We start from the raw sequence: 20,802 nt of genomic DNA, 5'->3' as shown, positions 1-20,802 counted from the left end.
TCTAGGCTGAGTTTACTATTATTAAAATAGTCTATATTTTATTACCAGAAAATAATTCTGAGAAGTTTCCTTATTGGATTTATATATCAATGTTATTCTTTATCAAATGGGATTGTGTTATTCAAATTAATGGATTTCACATAACAAATTCAACCAATGATTTTAATCAGGCCTGTTGATAATGCTTATTAAGAATATGGCCATTTCTGTCAACAAACTCACTGGAGAGATAAGAAGCAGAGAGCAGTCACAAAAAAATGTTCCCTTTATTCTGTCTCCTTTTTCTCATTTCTTATCAGCATTCCACAGAAAGGGACATCAAGTTTAATTATTTGGGTTGTGAATATCATTATCACCATCTACCAAGTTTATCACTTGTCATAAGGAAATTAGAAATTAAGTTCCGCTAAGGATGCTGAGATGGGGACCCAATATCTGGAAATCTGAGTCTCATCTCTGCCATTATGTTGCATTGTAATCTACTTCATGGGCCGTGTCTACAAGATGAGGGGATTGAATTAAGGATATGCCACCCCAAGGCACTTGTGCCCTGGGCATTGTCTGCAACAAGCCAAGGCATAAACGTAACCATGTATGAAAATTGTTCATAACTCTGGAACTGTGCTGTCTGATTAGACATCCCCTAGTCACATATGGCTATTTAAATACAAATAAATTAATAGTAAATAAAATTTAAAATTCTATTTCTCAATCATACAAGCCAAATTTCAAGTGCTCACAGCCCCGTGTGGTGAGTGGCTACCCATAAAAAAGAAAATTCTTCATAAATGACTATTCTGTATCCATTAGTTTTTGGAACCTGGGAAGATAACACACCAAAATGATCCTCGTGGAAAATTATCAACCTGTTTCCCATAACAGGCTGTAGCAGAGTCATTTATATAGTTTTGGTTCTTTTTAACCATGGTTCTTACCCTTTTTTCCCTGACAATGGAGTAAGACATGTGCAAATGACTGCTTTCTTTTTAATATTGAAAGTTCTGAATATACATATGCTCCTGAATACTAAAGTATGTCTTAGTGGTCATGCAGAACCCACAAATCATATACCCATATGATATTGCAGCAAAGATTTATTTCAAAGACTGTTTGCTATGGGATATTAGTTGCTAATATTCACCAAAAAAAAGACACACACATACATGAACACACCACAAACCTCTTTTCAGATAAAAACTATCAAACAGAAACAAAGACCAAAAATAATACTTATATTAGTATATAGGCAAGCAATCCAAGCATGATCTAAATTCTAGTGGCTTAGATTTAATAACACCTGGTTAATGACTTATATGATTTTACATAACCCTCTATTTATCAAGAAAAAAGAACATAATAAATTGAAATGTTAATATATGAAAAATTATAGAGCATCAGCATAGTTTTCAAGCACACTAAAATGTATATGTTCAAATAAATGTTACTCAGAGTTACTTTTCAGAAAAATGAATTGCCTTTACATTCTCTGATACATTCTTATAGATAACATTAGTGGTGTCAGATCTTAATACTTTGGGTACATTTTTTGTTTCTGAAAATAATTTAAGGTCATCTAAAGCCAAATCTTGTTCATAATTTCTGATTATAATCAAAGTGAAACTAAAAAATTATACTACAGGAATAATAATAATTATAAAGTAGCATTTATTCAATGTCCATGAAATATCAAGAGGTGCTGAGTACTTAATATACATATTCTAGTCTATATAATTACTTCCCCATCTCACAGATGGGAAATAGCTGTTCATAGAAGTTTCATAACTTGCTTAACATAACATGGCAGGCATATTGCAGAAAAAGGCTTCAGACCCAGCTATATCTAGCTAGTGCAAACCTGGGATGCTAAGGTTAATTCTCAATAAGAAATTCCTAACGTTATTTATTAATAATTTTTATTACTTCCACAACTACAGTTATAACAGCTTATATTTATTATGATCCAGATCATAGCTTATTTTCCTTTAAAAAAATCATAAAATATAAAATTAGATCGGTATAATTTTTATAAATGTAACACAGATACTTTAATTTTAATGGAAAAGTAAATATGTATCCATATAAATTTGCAATAGGAAAAATGTGGCTGTGTAAATTTTAGTATGTTTTTAAAAGACTAGCAAAATTTGATGTAAAGTATTAAATTTATAAACAGTAATTCCAATGTATTAGTTTATAAAGTTGGTTTATAGCTTTCAAATATAACTTAGAATGATTATCCCACATACAGTTCAATAAGACAAGGGCTCATATAAATATCCTGTACCATCGAACAGTATCATTAAGTACATAAACCTAAGACAAAGCCGTTCAGGTGGCATACTAGACAAAGTGGAATTATTACAGTTTGTACCAATTAAGAAAGTTCAAGCAGTTATTTAAATACTTGAGGCTATCAATTAGCCTTCAAAGCTCAAAGAATTCACCAGAATGTAATTATATCCAGCTTGGTGACTGACACTTAAGTTTCAGTAAGAGGTTAAGAAAGCCAAACAGGTCATGATTGAACAAATAGCTCCTGATCACATAACCAGTGATATCTTAGAACCAGATTATAGAGAAGAGATCTTGGTATTTAAGAATGTCTGTGCAGGTTTTTAAAACTAAGAAGATTTTAAATAGCAACTATTAATTGAGAAACAATGCCAATGAATCAGCATAAAATACTATTTGTGAACAATTCAGTTAGTTTCCAACAACATGTACATTAAACCCCATGCAGCTTTCAAAAAAAAATTGATGGATGCTATAAATCTTAAATTCAGTCTCAGAAGCAATGTCAAAAAGTACATTCCCTCTTACTTAGAGGTTTCCTTTCTATAGATGTCTTAACCCATTTAATCATGCTCCTAAATGCTACCTCATGGCAGGCAATTAAGACTCTGTAAGTATTCAGAATATACATCTGTGTACCCATTTCTTTTGAGACAAGAAAAGAAAATTACTTAGCTGTAATTCCTACTCTCAGTGAATGGTAATTACAATGACTCTAAAACTTTTGAACTCAAATGCTTCCCTAGTGCATTTGAGATTAAAAAAAAAAATTCCATTCAGTGAGTTTTAAATCATTCAATGTCCTCACAAATAGGCAAATGCACCTCCAATTCTTAAAGTCCAGGGTGTATCTAAAAATGCCAGCTTTACATTTCAAGATAGGCAGAAAGGAGGTATTAATAATGATGACCCAAAAGATCAAGAAGAAAAGTTTTTTTTTTTTAATTTATTTCAGTATACCTAAATAAAGTGTCTCTCCACTTAAGGAAACAACCATAAGTTCTCACCCCCGTAAATGGGAGCTGTTCTGATTAACATTACTTTTACCCCAAAATTATACGGTTCATCAATGTTCTAAGATTTACAAAGAGTACTGAATTGATGCTGAAAATAATTTAACTATGGATGATTCAGAATCTCTTTCAGCATGTTTTCCCTGTCCTGAGCACCATCATTAAACACATACATCATTATTACTGTGCAATCTTGTAGGTGCAGAATACAGAGGAAATGGGGTTTTCCTATACATACTTTAAAATATGTATGGGAATAAATCTGCTTTTAATTTACTAATTGGACATTTATCTCTTGATCATGAAACCAAAGATCTGAAGCAAAATACATTCATCGACATTTTTTAGAGGTTGGGTTTACAGATCAACAAGGCTTCAGTATATACAGAAATAATAGCACGAGCGTGTGCGCACACACATGCAGACACACATAAACACACAATTTTTTACAGCACAAAAAGACTAACATGCCCTTAAAGACAGAAGCAGCCATGTAGCCAAGCACTCACCAACACACTCTGGCTGCCGAAACTTCCTTCTCATCACTGTAGTTGTAGTGAATCCTGGGTCTCCATTTAATTTTCACTGGTGAGGAAATAAATGTCCAGGATCTCCATTAGCCCATTGCTTGAATCCTTGATGCCATGAAAACTTTGATGTCTTACCCTCACTGCTGGAAGACGAGGGTGGGGGTTGTGAACAGGAGGCTCTTTCCACTCCTACCTTCAGGCTCACTTCATAATGGGAGATGTGTTCCAGAATCTTGGGTTGGAAATTAGAATAAGTTTTCCCATAGAAATAAAAGTCTGCATAACTAAAACTTCCCAGATAATTAGTACTGTAATTCAGCTACTTTATATGACTTTGTGGCCTGGCCACGATAAACTACCTCATATAACATCAATATTATTAGAAAAATACATTTGGAGTTTTAAAATAACTGAAAAATCATTTTTTGAAAATATACTGTCCATTATTTGGGAAATGTCAATAAATTAAGAATACAAAGGATGAAATCAAAGTTAGAGTTCTGTAAAATCATAGAATTTTACATAATTTTAGTGAACATACTTTTAAAATATTTTGCAATGACAAATGATCAAACTGTAAATAGCAAATTCTAGGAAGCAGAGAGCTTTGTCCAGTATAAAGGAGGTATGAGAATTCAAGTCATATATTCATGTGTTAATTTTTTATTCTAATTCAACTGACTGTATATTTTTGTTTTTATTTTATGCAGACTTAGTAACACTGGACAAATATCTCCCTTTTTATCCAAAATATCACATTCATTTTGCTTTTTACTAGATTATGATAATTAGCATGCTTGTGCAACAGAGCAAAATTTCTCTTGACCCCACACTTCACTTAACTACTATTCAATTTCTTTCCTCCCTATGCAGCAAAACTGTATGAAAGAGTTGCTCTACTTATAATTTCTAATTCCTTTCCTCTCATTCTCTCTTCAGCCCACTCCAATCAAATCTTAAGTCCACCTTTCTACCAAACCTATTCCTGTCAAGACTACTACTGATGTCCCTGTTGTCCAAGCCAATGGTCAGTTTCCTGCCCTTGCTTGGCATGATGGCAGCATTTGGCACAGATGATCAGTCCCTCCTTCTTGATGGATTTTCCAGGATACCTGCCACTCAGTTTTTGTTCTCTCTCTTAACACTTCACCTAATTACTTGGTTATTCCTCTGAGTCCACTTCCTTAGTGACCTTCTGTAGTTCCAGGACTTCAAGTTAGTACTTTAAAGGCACTGTTCCATCATCTTGTGCTATGATTTCCAACTGGAAGTTTATGGTTTCTGGATCATCACTCTCCTGTAAGTAAAGATTCCTTTTTCTCTTGCTATTTTCAAGATATTCTTTGGTTTTCAGAAGTTTGACAATGATTTGACCAGGCATAGTTTGAGTTATATTTACCTTCCTCTGGGTTTGCTTAGCTTCTTCAATCTGTAGTATTGTATATTTCATCAAATCGGAGAAATTTTCAGTCTGATTTTTTTCCTTCAAATACTTTTTCTGGTTCATTTTCTTTCTTCTCTTCTGGACGTCAATTACAGCTGTGTTAGAATTTTTGATGTTGCCCACAGATCCTAAATCTATGTTCAAATTTCTGAATCTTTATATTTTGTTTTTTCAGAATGGATAATTTATACAGATATGTCTTCAAGTTCACTGACTCTTTCCCTTGTCATTTTCATTCTGCTGTTAAGCTTATCCAGGAAATTCTTTAATACAGATATTGTGTTTTTTAGTTCTAGAATTTTCAATAGATTCTTTTTTTATGTTTCCTGTTTTTCTGATGAGATTTTCTATATTTTCATTTATTATAACTACATTTACCTTATTGGGTACAGTTAAACTAGCTACTTTAAAATCCTTGTCTGCTAATTTCAACATCCACATTATCTCAGAGTTGGCCTCCATTAATTGTTATTTCTTTCTAGAATGATCACATTTTCCTGATTCTTTATACATTGAGTAATTTCAGGTTATAGTCATAGCACTGAAAATTATATGTGGTAGGGTCTCCATATTCTATTTTATTCTTCCAAAGAGTAAAATATTTGTTTAACCAGATGGTCAATTTAACTGGACTCAAAATACAAACACTCTCACCAGAGGCAGTTTAAATAGCAGTTCACTTCTTTTGTCCTTAACTGAAATCTTTCTCAATTATCTATGGTTCAAGCATCAGCCAGAGTGTTGATAGAGTTGATATACAGAGAGTAGGGCATTTACACTCCAGCTCTTTGTTGCCCTACTACTTTGTACTCTCTGTGATTGCCCTCAGACTTTATCTACTGATTCTTCAGGTCAGAAAAAAATAAGCTTTTCTATTGGAGTTTAAAACATTCTTTGCAGAAACTAGATAAAAGATGGCACTCAAGCGAAAAGTTGCAGAAAATGGAAAACTCATTTAAGGTCAATTACTTCATACATGTTTCAATTTTCCTCCATAACCTTCCTGTTTTGTTAACTTCTCAGTGCCTTTGAGTAGTTCTTTTAGGATTCTGTTTAGAATTTATTGTTGTTAATTGCAAGATAGAGGGCTGTTAGACTACTCAAACATACAAATAGAGAATCAGCCCTCAGTTCAGCCCCATGATTTAAATATTACCTGTATGCCTGAAACTCCTTAATTAAATATCTCCAACCAAGATCTTCCAGACTCAGGTATCTAACTGCATGCTCAGTGTTCCAGTTGGCTGTGAGATAGATATCTAAAACCTAATATGTCCAAGGTAAATCTCTTGATCTTTCCTCCAATCCCAAACTTGTCAGACAGCCTTCCCTGTCTCAACTGCATCCTTCCAGTAACTAAGGACAGAAAAGTTATAGTTCACTTGACTCCTCCCTTTATCTCATAATCCTTCATCTAGTACAGTAGGAAATCCTGTTAGCTATACCTTTAAAATATGTTCTTCATTGAATCACTTGTGCTCACCTTCACAATGGCCACTATCATCCCTTGCCTGGATTACAGCAATAACCTAACCGCTCTCATAACTACCTTGCCCCTTTGGTCTCTATTTACCACAGTAGGGAGAGTAAGCCTCTAAAAAGGCAAATCGGATCATTTCACTCCTCATTTCAACACTGTAATGGAGCCCTGTTTCACTCAAGGTGAAAGCCAAATTCCGTAAAATGTGCTGTAAGCCCCCATAATCCACCTTCTGCTACCTCTCTAGCCTCTGCTCCTACTGCCTGCCTACACGTTTGCTTTTTCTAAGACTTTTGCTCTAGTTGTTGCCTTTCTCTGGAACACTCTTCCTCAGAATATCAGGTTAGCTAACCTCCTCACCTCTATCAAGTGTCTGCTCAAATCTTACCTTCAGAATGAGACCACTTTGACCATCCTATTTAATACTGCAACTATCTCACTCATCCCACTCTTCCAATCATTTTTGTCTGTGTCACCCTGCAAGAATGAAGTTCACTGAAGGCATAGATCTCTGTCCCCCGGATATCTCAAGTACCTAAAACAGTGGCTGACACATCGTAGTTGTTCAATAAATGTGTGTTGAATAAATAAATGTTAAGCCCAGTCTTGTCTAATTTTAGAAAACAGAATCTTAGTCATTTCCTGTTATCCTTGGTCATTTCAGGCTTAAGCATAGTTCATTCAAAATTTCCTTTCCTCTTCTTTCTCCTCAACTCAGTACCTAATTTTCAGGGGACTTATGTGGAGGAGAGGGAGGCCAAGAGGGTACATCTGGCCTGTGGCTGCCCTCTGTAATACAACTGTGATCTGCTGAGATGGCCTCTGCCTCTCCTGGTCTCTGCTCCTGCCTCCATCCCCATTGCTCTTCTCTGAGAGTAAGTCATTAGTCCATGGTCTGCAGTGGCATTAAACAACCAAAACAGAGAAGTCACTTTAGGTGGCTAATTCTTTCTTTCAGCCAATTTTGCACCCTTTTTGAAGGCAGTTGGAAAAAAAATCTTATTTTCCTGTGCATCTCTGGAGTCACCAAAACCCTAAAGCTTTATCAAGACTTAGATATCACAAAAAAAAAAAAAAAAAAAAAAAAAAAAAAACCGTAAGAACTCACACCTTTATCAATAAGGGAAATATCTTCAAGAGTAGAGCCTACTGACATCCCAGAACTAGCGCCCTCTACTTTTGGATATCCAAACTTAGCTTGAGGGTTTTATCAGTATTCTTCCCTCTGTTTTAAAATAACCCTGGGTAGGCAATAGAAGCAGAGCATGGGCCCAGCCCCAAGTAAGTTTATATTGCTTTCTCTTCTTTTCTACTGCCCTCTACAGTTCAAAGGAGCTTATGGCAGGAGTGGGGGAAATTTGGAACTGGATAACAAATATTCTTCCTAAATATTTCCTTCTTGCATAGGAAGTAAAGCTCTTGAGTTTAAAAGCCAAGGATTTGCTGACTTTTTTCCTCCAAATCCTCCAATGATAACATCTGATGACTAATGCCTGGATGCCTGGCACTGGAATGAAGGGTCTCAAAGTCCAAGAAAAGAAAATCAAAGAAGTTTAAATGTGGGGGAAGGAAGTCAGGCAGAAAAGGGAGGAAGTGAAGGTCTGGAGGATATTTCAGTCAACACTTCAAAATAGTCACAAATATTAGCTCTAATCTTTATCACTAGAAGACCTTATTATACCTGAGTTAGCCTTTTGTTAAAAAATAATCATGTAGCAAAAAGAATAAAAGATGAGAAAATGCAGTTAATCTTTTATCACAAGATAGGTTTCCATAGTAATGTTGAACTTACCCAGTATTTTCTTGAAACTAAAGAACATATATTAGCTCTGAGGTCTGATGAATTGAGAAAATATCAAATTAGATAAAAGTGTGCAAGCCTTCCTGGCTGAGCCTAAGTATGGTTTAGAGATTCAGGAACACAAAGCGAAGAAAGAAAAAGAATTATCCTCCTTTGACATAAAGTATTGAGAAACAACCTGACTTAACATATTAGCATCAAATAAAGCCAGAATCTAAATGAAGAAATTCTTTGCCTTAATGAAGGTCATATGTAAACATACAGAGAATTCCACACTAGCTTTAAAAAGAAACTTGGGAAATTAACTTCCACACATGATTAACTTTGAGGTTTTTAGAGGAAAGTAACTGCCTATATCCTGAGTAATATTATTTAAAATTTAGTTTCTTGTGTAATTAATGAAGCAATTGAAAGTGATTACCTTTTTATTGCAAGTGAGTAAAATTTTTTTTTAAGTTAAATTCTCAGGATATTTGTATAGACTTTTCCCTTCCCTGGGCACAATCTCCCCAGCCCAGGTTCTGCCTCAGCTGAAATAGGAGAGAGACTTCCTGGATGCTCTGCTCAAGAAGGTCACTTCCAGGTCATTTCTATTATTCATTAACTCTAAAGCCTGTTTATATAATTTTGTAAATTATATGATTGTTTATGTATTTATTCCTTTATCATCTGCTTCCTACGCCATAGATTATAAACTCCACGAAACAAGCTGTGGCTTTACTTAGTTCGTCCAAGTATATCCATCATTCAGCGTGATGCTTAGTACAGAGCAGGTAATCAATTAAATGTTTGTTAAATGAGTAACAGACAAAAGAAATAAAATATGCAGTTAATTGCTCAGAGAATTTTTTAAGTGACTCATGGTTTTTTGAATGACAAATATACTACTACTTCTTAAATGTAATGATTTTTTTTTTTTAATCTTCTTCCAAGACTCTATCGCTTCCAAAACTGTAGAATGCTATGCTGGTACATGTCAAACAACCTGCTCTCTGAATGAAAAGGAATGTATGTATATATGTCCATGAGTTTTTTATAAATTTTACTGACATAAATGATGTACAGCATATAATTTACAAATAATAATAAAATATACACTATTCTTTATTGAAAACTCCCATATAGCCAATTCATTCTCACAGAATGCTTTTGATAATTTTTGCCAAACTCTTGTATCCATAGGCAATCTATATTTGAAACTCAAAAATGAGTGTAATTCCAATGTGGATGTTGGTTGACATTTTTGTTTATGTTTTGAGTACAATAAAAATGACAAAACAGACACACATGTCAGCACTTCACACATTTGTTAACAGTGCGAGAAACTTTTTCCTTAGCCAGACTAATAGCTTTCAAACACTGGAAGAATATTTTCTCAAATTCTTGTGGTCCTCACAATGTAACATCTGTATGCACAACATATTTTAAGTTTAATCTGCATCATTCATATGTTGTTTTCCATTACTTTCTTATGTGTAGACCAGAAGTAGAAAAACTTTCTCTATAAAGAGTCAAATAGTAAATATTTTAGACTATAAGGCCCATATAGTCTCTGCTATAATTACTCCTCTTTGCCATTATAATACAAAAGGGGCCATAGACAGTGTATAAAAAAGTAGGTGTGTCTGTGTTCCAATAAAACTTGAACTATTTCCAACATTACAACTATGTACAAATAGTACAATTCTGTACAAAAGCAAGCAATGGGCTAGATTTGGGCCAAAAGATGTAGTTTGACAACCCTTTGCCTAGATAATAAACAGAACTCTAAATCTGACCCAAATTTTAGTACTTGCCATTTTTACGGGTAAAGACTTCCATACTGCTGATTTCAAGCTACCAATGTGACATTACTGCATGCTGAGTTAGGAAGAGATGAACAGGAGGATAGAAACCACTCTATAGCACATCTAGTATATTACAGATAGAATATATATAAGTAAAGAGTATGAATAACAGCAACAGGTATTAAAATAATTAGAAAGTCATGAGTTGTATTTATTAACTTTCTTTTTAACATATTTTATTGATGTAGTTTATGTAATTTAATTTTTTTAATGGCTGTGTTTAAAAATTGACTCACCAAATTACTGAAAATTTAACAATCTGTCTCCTGAGCTCATAGAAATAGGCTTCTGCACATCACAGTTGTATCTCCTTCCTTGAAATTCTCTCTACCCTCTGCATCTCCCGTTTCAATCAGGTTCTCTTCTGTCTTCTTTGACCTTCCTTTATTTATTCTCAGGTAGCTCCTTCTCCTATTCTCATTTTCAATTTATAGGATTCCATGTAACTCTGTTCTTCTGTCTCTACATAATCCCACAGCATGTTCTCTTAGTTTAATTTCAACTATTAATCATTACTGATTATACTGAAAAAAATTTATATATATATAATATATACTTATATATATATATATACACACACAAAATTTTAAAGTGACTGTCCATTATAAAGCTATTAAACAGTACAAGTAGACATTTAATTCAGCTATAGGGAAACATAATACATGCAACATTTTTCCATCATAAAAATAATAGCAATGAAAATGATTAAAATTCAGAGTATTCTAAAGTGAAATTAAAATACATTTAAGAAATGTGTATGTATATACATATATTTCCATGTGGAAGTTTTTGACTCCCTACTGTCATTTCAAATTTAATGAGCCTAAAATCAGTCATCAGTAATCAAATTTTCCCTCATGATTTAATTGTTCAAAGTACTTTTGTAAGTAATACAAAGCTGAAATTTCTAGTTCAACTTATCCTTGGCCTGTATCCCTTCTTATCAACATTTCCTGCCAAATATCTTCTATTTTATCTCTCTCTAGTCACATTTCCACCACTCAGAACATACCTGAATTACAGCAATTACCTCTCAACTGATCTCCCCATCTTCAACATTACCATTCTTTTAGGATTTCTTATAATGTAGTGAGGCTTATTTATTCTAAATCCTGAGTTTATCATACTTAAACCCTTGATTAAGGCCTAACATGGATTTTATTTCCTACCTCACTAAGCTTAAATTCCATACCTCAGTTTCAAAGGCTTCATAATTTAGCCAAGTGTATCTTTACTAATTCGGTATCTCCTCAAGTAAACAAAATTTTTAGATACTGTCACTTGTATTTCATCTACATATGGGTTCTTGGGAAATAACTAGTTGATTTATCTCAGTTAATTTTTTTTGGCTTTTTAAATTGAAATATAGTTGATTTATAATGTGTTAATTTCTGATGTATAGCATAGGGTTAATATATTTTTAAATGGTTGGAGCTACGTTAGGAAAATCAAAAGATATGCTTCCATTGAAGAATAAAAATATAATATATAAAAGAAGATGTAGATATCCTAAAGATGCTTTATAATAAAAACTTATTTATCCATTCATTCAATAGAGTGAATAAACAGGCCAAGTCCTAGGAATTTTTCTATATTCTGAAAACACTAGCATGAATAAGACACATTTTCTGACTTCAGAAAGCTGCAATATACTCAAATAACATTATAATCAATATATTTTTAAAATAACATTACCTCAGAAAGTTGGCACATTTGGGTGAAAATGTATTAAAAGCTAAAAAAATCACATGTTGTGTCAAGGGCTATATAAAGGGCTTATTGAAGAATATTTCCTTCATTAGATAAATTAGATATACTATTTAACAGAGTATTTTATATACATGTATGTGTATATATATATATATATATATATGTGTGTGTGTGTGTGTGTGTGTGTGTGTGTGTGTATATATATAAAATTCCAAGCAATAGTAAATATTATAAGGATATTTGAAAATATTTTATCTCATTCCAAATTCTAATAGGGATTTTGATGGTCTAAACATTTGAATTAGTCTATTTTTATGGAGAAGTATATTTACATTTCTGTACACTTTTGGCTGTTTTGGAGACCACAAACAGTTTTGGGTTATAATGTGTTCTACCCAGCAAATTGATATTGCTACTCCCACAACAGCATACATTTTTACATGCGGATTCATTAGTTTTAATGATTACATGCTCCAGAAAATGAATTGAAGATGTTTAAAAGCCCTTTACAAACATCTTTTCTAAAATGCTGATCTTAGACCATATGTAATCTGTTAAGCAACTATTAATATTACATGAATACTACAGATATAAAAATATTACAATGATCATTTAAAAATTACTTAGTTGGCTTCTCTAAATAAAAGTACATGCTATTTACTTTCCCGTTAATAAACAAGACAACTGCATAATGTGGAGATTTTTTTCCTAATATAATTTCAGTAAAAAGTCCTATTGCAAAAAAATTGAAATTCCACTATGAACAACTCTCAAAATTTTAGAAGTGACTATCCATTATAAAGTTATTAAAGAGTACAAGCAAGTATTTAACTCAGCTATAGGGAAACATAATACATGAAATATTTTTGCATCATAAAAATAATAGTAATGAATAATGATTAAAATCCAGAGTATTCTAAAGTGAAATTAAAACACATTTAAGAAACATATACAATTTTAAGGATATAATATAGATATTGTTTATCCACCTGGATTTCATGAAATTCTTAATCTTCATTGTTATATGAAGCCTTAAAAATTAGCTTCCTTTGGTTCAGGGGATTAAGTAGAAATCTGTCTTCTCTGTTTCATTAGCTCTAGTGGTAGACATTAAATTTCCTTCTTGGAATTAAATGTCTTAAGAATGTGTAAAGACAGAAAACGAATCTTTCTGGTGAACATTTTCTTGAACAACTTTGTGTTTCTAATGTGATAATCTGTGTTATCTTTAAACCACAATTAAGCCACTTAAAAGTAACTTAGAGCTGAGTAAGAAAGTTGAGCAAAGATCTATTTCAGTCCTAAAATGCTATGAGCTCATACTATAAGCCTTTTTTTAATTGCCTCAAGAACTCATAACACATTTTTTTCTAAAGTCAATGTGGATATCATATCTTTTATCTAATAAGAATTTTTTTAAGTTATTCACCAGTTGTCCAGTACCAAACTACATAATAATTGTCAGTGACCAACCCAGTGTCAATTTTAGACAAGAATGATATGACAAGACATGAAATACAACTTTTTACTCAATGGCTCATAAACTGATTTTGGAGGCAAATGCAGAAAGGCTTCCTAAATTTGTTGTATAAAAAGCAATACTATTGGAATATTTGTACAAAGTTTATAGTTTTGAGACAAAAGATACTAGCTTGAATCTAGAAATTATGTATATTTATCAAAAATAAATGTCACAACTCTGGAAAGAAAACAGAAACACTAGTGGAAAGAAGGGCAAAAGAGGAAGACAAAGAAGTAGAGATAAGAAGAAAAACTTGCATTCAAAAACCAACTCTGCAGCCTGCTAGTTGCTTAATCTCAGAAAATTACTTAATTTTTGAGCATCTTTTTTTTCATATGATTGCTGTGAGAATGATGTGACTGTACATAAAACATTTATTGTACACTGGGTTCTTTTACCTTACAACTGAAATAAATGGTAATTTAATGCTGATTCCTTTTTTACTGAAGGTTACTATATATATACATTCCCAATTTTAACATTCTTTTAAAGAAACTATATGACTTATTTGTTCAGGAGCAGGAACCCAGAAATTTGGTCATATACCTAGAGTGTAAGTTACTCTCTATGCTAGTGAATCATAAGTCTATATTTAAAAGTGAGTCCAAAGTGAAAACTTCAGTATGAATATGGTGGTTACAGTTTGGGGAAGAGTCGCACCTCTAAGGTTTTGATTCTTTATTTCTTTATGTCTCTCTGTGGGGCTTGTCCTTCTTGTCCTGCAAACTTCACCAGATTGAGAACAGATGTCTCTTCTGAACAGTAAGATCATGCCAAGCAGAATTCTTCTAACGACTTTGAAATAAACCAGTACTAAGGCATTTGAGGCTCTGTGGGCATCTTTGGACTTCAGTCATCACAAATTTCTGCCGAGCTACCCTTTGCTCCTGCTGCATGACCTAGCCAGCCCTCGTGGCTCTGCTGCTTCTAAGCCAAGCTCAGCGGTCACACGGGGCATTTTGTTGAAGCTGCCCGTGATCCCACCTGCCAAGCCCCCAGTGAGTCATTCTACCCTTAGATCTTGCAGTCTCACCTGCAGTGCTGTGAGATAAGGGAATGGTGATTTTTAATTTCAAGACCCAGAGGTTTCCTCCTCAGCATCTTCCCTGAACTTCTAAAGCATGGAGAAATCTTCCCAGTCTGGAAGGAACACCAGTCTCCAGTAAGTGTTCAAGTCATGTCTGTATCCATGAATCCCCTTTTAACTCCTCCGTCATCCCTCCAAATCCTTTTAAAGACTTAGGCTTTTAGAAAGTGAAGCCCTGACAGGCTAGTCATCTCCTTTCCAACCTCCTCATGCCTGGTTTGATGTCCACAATAGATAAATACTTCCTTAAATGGACAAAAGGAATAGGAAAACAGAATACAAGAGGAAAACTATAGATTCACATCCTGAAATGTTATCATTCCAAAAGGGCATAATTTCACTTTTTTTCCCCCACTGAAATCATTTGAAATACATGAAGGGTCTTCAGAAAATCATACTCCCCTAATCCAGATATGTTGCTTCTGTTTTTTTAAGTAATTATTTTAGGTCCAGTCATGATAGACTTTACAGGGGAAACAGAGGGTGGTAGAGTCTATGGCAAAAAATGGCCCTTTTTCCAGTGATTTTTACCTCCCCAACTTTCACATTATAGAAATCTGGGTAGAAAAGTAAGGAGGGGTGTGGTAGGAAAGGCCTACCATCTAACTCAAGTAGTCTTGCTTAAAAATAGAATCCCAAAGGATACTCAATCTGTTCTCTACTTCAGAAGTGATGTATAACCTCTAGCCTTACTAACCCATGAGTTTTATTGTTTATTCACAAACACAAGTTATATATTGTGACTCTCTCTCCAGCATCTTCAACCTTCTCTCCTCTGATTCCCTCTGGTTAGCATTTGAACAAGCTTAACTCTCTTAAATCTTGAAACACAGAAGTCTTCCGTCTACTTATAAACCTTCATTTCCCCTCCCTCTTCAACCTTCAGACCCAAACTTGATGAAAATGTCTACAGTTGGTCTCCAAAATCTCTCCACCCATCTTTCTTCAAACCACACAATGATAAACACTCTAAAGAAGCAGTTCCGACCAATTCTACTTCCTCGTTGCTGTATCCAGTGGAAACTTCTCAGTTCTCATTTCTAGTTCTTCTGGTCTGTGTCCTCCATTCAACTTTTAGCTCTATAAGGGCACCTGTGTATAGTGACTAGCATGTAGAACTTATCCCCAAGCCCATTACCTAATAAATGAAAAATAGAAGTGCACGGAAAGCAGTAGTTCTGCCTAAATCACAGTTTCCAGCAAGGAAGATATATGCTCTTGAAAAACAAAGACTTCGTCTTCAGCCTGAAACTAATTCAGATATGCCTAGGATTTTAGTTTTGTTATTTCGGTTTTCTTTGTTGCTTTACTATTGCTACTGGATTTTGCAATATATTTCTTCCCTGGATCTTGGGAAAGATTTTTGGAATATTCTCTTCAAACTGATTTTCCACCCACACTATTCCTGGGAATCAATTCCAAACTAAGAAGAACAAATTCTATCAAATAATTCAAAATATTCAGCTGTAACTAATCTTTCTCAGGCTCATCCTGAAATAAATCTTCATATTATAAAATTTCAAGCTACTTTTACCTTGGTGATTATGTTACTTTTAATAGTAGGGAATTTTCATGGTAGGGAAATTGCTGTATTTTATGTTCCATTTTATAATACAAATATCTTGTTTTTACAATAATTCAATAACTAGCATGCAATTAATGGAACCAAACTGGCTTGTCTAAAGATACACTTAAGTAATCTAAGGAGACAAATGTAATTTTTCCCAGTATCTATGAAATATTAAACCTTTTTGTGGTTACCCGTTCCATAAATAAAACTTTCACACTATCACCATTAATTTGATAACATTTCAAAAATAGTTGAAAACAAAAATAATAATGTGTAAGATATTCAGGAGGAGGAAAGAAGATAATAGAAGAAAAGATGGAGAACTTAAAATTGAAGAAAAGAAAGAAAAAATGCATTTTCTACTTCCTTCTGGTTTGAAAATATAGGAACCCTGAAGATCATTTTTGTCTCCAAAGATCAATTTTTTAAAAAAATCCTATTATTATTAAATAACTTTTTACAAATAAATCAGCTATTTTATGTATCCTTTTTACCTCTAATTTAATCATAATCCTCTACATCTTCCCAGGTGGGTGGAAGGGTGGACAGGGAGTGAGGTGCAGTGAAAACTATCTACATCTGAGTAATCACAGCTGACCTTAAAAAGTATGAAGGTAGAGAAGGAGAAAGTGGAGGGAGGAGGTCCATATAATTCATGGAATTATTACCACTTATAGTTGAACAATTCTTCTTTATAGTAGTCAACAAAAAATATAAATCTGATTAGCTCACTCCCATCACTAGAGCCTCCATTGTCTGCAAGGATACACGGCCAGGCACACGGGGCCCAGCAGGGTCTGGTGTCTACCTGCCTCTCTTGACATATCTCAAGATCCTCTCCCATCCATATCCAGGGCTAGAGAAGTGTTAAAATATATGCCTGCTTGCTTCATGCTCTCTCACATCCCCCGGCTTCTCCATGAGCTAGAACCTATTCAAGACTGTTTCGTATGTTAAAGTAACCAGGTCAGGACCAAGATGGAGTCACTCATGCTAAACCTCACAATGAGGTTTGTCAGCAAGAAAAAAAAAGAAAAAAATTTAACTAAGTTCCATGCTCAGCAATCCCAGAAAAGGAAGACCTAAGTCAACCAATCAGCATTTGCCTGCTCAGTCTGCGTTACCTAACTAGTCTCCAATATTTCCCTTTGCTCTGTATAAGGAAAGGAACCCTGCTTTAACCAATCAGCAATTGCCCAGTGTAACTTCCTGCTTCCTGCTCACTTTGTTCTGTAAAAATCTCTCACCATGGACAGCTCTTCAGACCTCCATTCTGTTTGCTAGAATGGATGCTGTCCACTTCATGAATTTCTGAAGAAAACTAACAATATGTTTAAAATGTACTCAGTTGAATTTTGTTCTTTAGCAAACACCTACCTTTTCCAGCAAGGCTTCCCTCACCCCACAAGCACTTCTCTGCCTTTCCACACCTTTGTATCCTACTGATCACATTACAAGGCAAATATTTATTTCCTCCCATTTTATTTCAAGCTGTAGAAGGAAAAATGCTTTACTTTTAATCATCTGTGTGTCCTTGTGATCACTTGCAGTGTCTTGTAAACACCTAACAGTATAAATGGATGAAGAACAAATTTATGATCCACCTCACTTCACAAGTCTACTGATATGGTCTAAATCAAACATTTATTAATTATCAAAATGTCAGTACTGGCAATACAAATAACACTCAAGTGTGAAGTACAAACGATAAAAAGAGGTAGGTCATTGGTAGAGAGGGTGAAATGTTTCCTTTGCCCTTTATTCTGATCTCCACTGTAATCTCCCACCTAGCTCTCTTCCTGTCCCTTCAGAATAGTGTAACACTGTTTGCAAGTGCCCCTGAGCCCCACTCTGTCAGTGAGCACTCTGCTTAAAGGCTCTTCCTACACTCAGTCACCACATAGCTCTGAATTTACCACTGAGACATCACCCAGCCCAAAAGACCCACAGAAATATATCATGATATAACCTTTCAATTTTATTGTCATTTTCACCCTTTATTCAGATGTTTAAGAAACCAAAAAGCTTAGAATCAGAGAAAGTGGTACCAAGACTTGAAGACTTTCATTCTTAGACTTAGAGAGGTACATACTATCCCTGAGCTTGCCTATTGTGTGTTCTGACCAGGCAGTCCCCAGGGAGGAGAAGGACAAGGAAGAGGTTTTCTATCTGACAGCCTGATACCCTGCTGGTTACCTTTGCCTTCTAAATCTTACCTGCAGGTAAAAGCAAAGGCCTTATACTATACTCAGATACATATGGAACCACATGTGCTCTGACTGAATACATTCTCTTTCTCTCTCTCTCTCTCTCTCTCTCCTCTCTCTCTCTCTCTCTCTCTCTCTCTCTCTCTCTCTCTCTCTCTCTCTCTCTCTCTCTCTCCCCCTTTCTCTGGCTTCATATCCTTACCACCCATTTTGTGTCTACTGGCTTTGTGATACAACAGATTCAGTTTTATGTGAAGTGCCATGACAGCCTAGCCCTGAACACCCCACTCTTATAAGTTCCTTGAGAGTGTGGTCCAGGGGAATTTAAACAGTTTGAATAACCTCTGAGCTTCAACTGCCCCACTGCATTAGTGACCATCAAGGCATAGGCACGTTTCCCAGACAACACACTCCATAGCTCTCTATTAACTTGCCCATCTGATCTCCACAATGTCCACACTGGCTTGGAAGCTCTGTTACCTGTGCTTTCTAGATATTTACTATCTTGTTCTATTGAATGTTACTTCATCATTTTCTTGTGCATTCAAGCAACTCTCACCCTTCTTGATGGTGGAAAGCATGGTCAGTGTCTCCCATCACCACCAAGATCATGCACATTCCACTTTGAGAACCCTTGTAACACACTCACTTTGAAATTGACTCCAACAGTCATCCTCAGTTGTCTGAGCTTAGGGAAAGTGCGGGCTTGAAATGATGGTTTTCCTTTACATTAGTCTTTTTCCATCTTTTTCCATTTCTTTTTGTTTGTTCTTGCTTTGTTTTTTTACTGTGTTAAAAAACATACATAACACAAAATTCACCACTTTAATTATTTTCAAGTGTACAGTTCAGTGACATTAAATACATTAGCATTGTTGTGCAATCATCCCTACAATCCACCTCCAGAGTTCTTTTCATCTTCTCAAACTGAAACTCCATACCTATTAAACAATGACTCCCCATTCTCTCCTCCCTCCCAGCCCTCTACTTTCTGCCTCTATGAATTTGACTACTTTCAGAATCTCATGTAAATAGCATTATACAGTATTTGTATGATTATTTCACTTAGCATAATGTCTTCAAGTTTCATCTATATTATAGCATATGGCAAAATTTTCTTCCTTTTTAAGGCTGAATAATAATCCATTGTATGTATACATCCCAATTTGTTTGTTCACTCATCTGTCAGTGGGAACTTTTGTGGTTTCTACCTTTTGGTTATTGTGAATAATGCTGCTATGAAGATAGGTGTACACATATCTGTTTGAGTCTCTGTTTTCAATTTTTTGGGTATAGATCCAGAAGGAAACTGTTGGGTCACATGGTAATTCTATGTTTAATTTTTTGAGGAACTGCCATACTGTTCACATTAGTTGTTATATCTACTATTTCTTAAAGTGTTTTCTCTAAGGAGAAATATATATACATTTGAGAATAAACAATGAGATCAAGTGTATTAGTTACCTATTGCTGTTTCTAATTACCCCCAAAACTTAGCAGTTCAAAACAATAAACATTCATTATCTCAAAGTTTCCGTGGGTTAGGAATTCATGCACAGCTTCGCTGGGTGCCCTTGACTCAAGGTGTCTTACAAGGCTGCAGTCAGTCAAAAGTATTGGCAAGGGCTATGGTCAACTCAAGACTCAACTGAGGAAGGATCCACTTTCAAGTTCAGTCTATATGGGAAGTCTCAGAAGGTGCACTTCCAGGTTCACTCAGATGGCTGTTGGCATGCCCCGGCTCATCACTGGCTGTTGGTCAGAGATGTCAGTTCCCGGCCACATGGTCCTCTCCATAGTGCAGCTCACAACATGGCAGATTGTTTTTTCCAGAGTAAGTCTCCTGAAGAGCAGGAGAGAGTCCAAACAAGACAGAAATCATAGTCTTCCTTGTAACCTAATCTCAGAATGGCATCCCACTACTTTTGCCATATTATATTCATTAGAAATGAATCACTAAGTCCAGCAAACCCTTGGGGAAGGTGGCTACGCAAGATTGTGACTACCAAGAGGCTGAGATCACTGGGGGTCACTTTAGAGGCTGCCTAACACAGCAAGAGTTTGCTTTGTTTTGATTTTTATCACTTTAACTTAGAACAACTAACATCTAGAAAGCACTCAAAATATTTGTTCAATGAATATTAGTCCAAATACATAATCTGTCTTTTCACACATTTATATGGTGCTTGAAATCAGAGAAAATTTAACAATAGTATATCCTAACATGATCATTTTAACAGTGAAAGAATATTTTTTCTCCCCTATTTTATTATATTACATGAAAACATCAGAATCAAAT

General features: G+C 34.7%; 1 protein-coding gene and 1 pseudogene across 2 annotated transcripts in view; one reads left to right on the top strand and one right to left on the bottom strand.

Annotated features, from left to right (window-relative positions):
* The window catches only part of LOC105077978 (uncharacterized), a 73,654-nt pseudogene that overhangs the window by 24,691 nt on the left and 28,161 nt on the right, over nt 1-20,802 (top strand).
* LOC123611706 (uncharacterized) overlaps nt 18,684-20,802 on the bottom strand; it is a 90,185-nt gene continuing 88,066 nt past the window's right edge. For both annotated transcript variants that reach the window (XR_012506347.1, XR_012506348.1), the window contains one exon: nt 18,684-20,346. The gene's annotated coding sequence lies outside the window, so the exon portion shown is untranslated. The remainder of the gene's footprint in view (nt 20,347-20,802) is intronic.

The sequence above is a fragment of the Camelus bactrianus genome, chromosome 1, assembly GCF_048773025.1.
Source record: "Camelus bactrianus isolate YW-2024 breed Bactrian camel chromosome 1, ASM4877302v1, whole genome shotgun sequence".
In the NCBI taxonomy this organism is placed as follows: domain Eukaryota; kingdom Metazoa; phylum Chordata; class Mammalia; order Artiodactyla; family Camelidae; genus Camelus; species Camelus bactrianus.
Note: the sequence above shows the minus strand (reverse complement) of the source record. Positions and strands in the feature narration are given on the sequence as shown.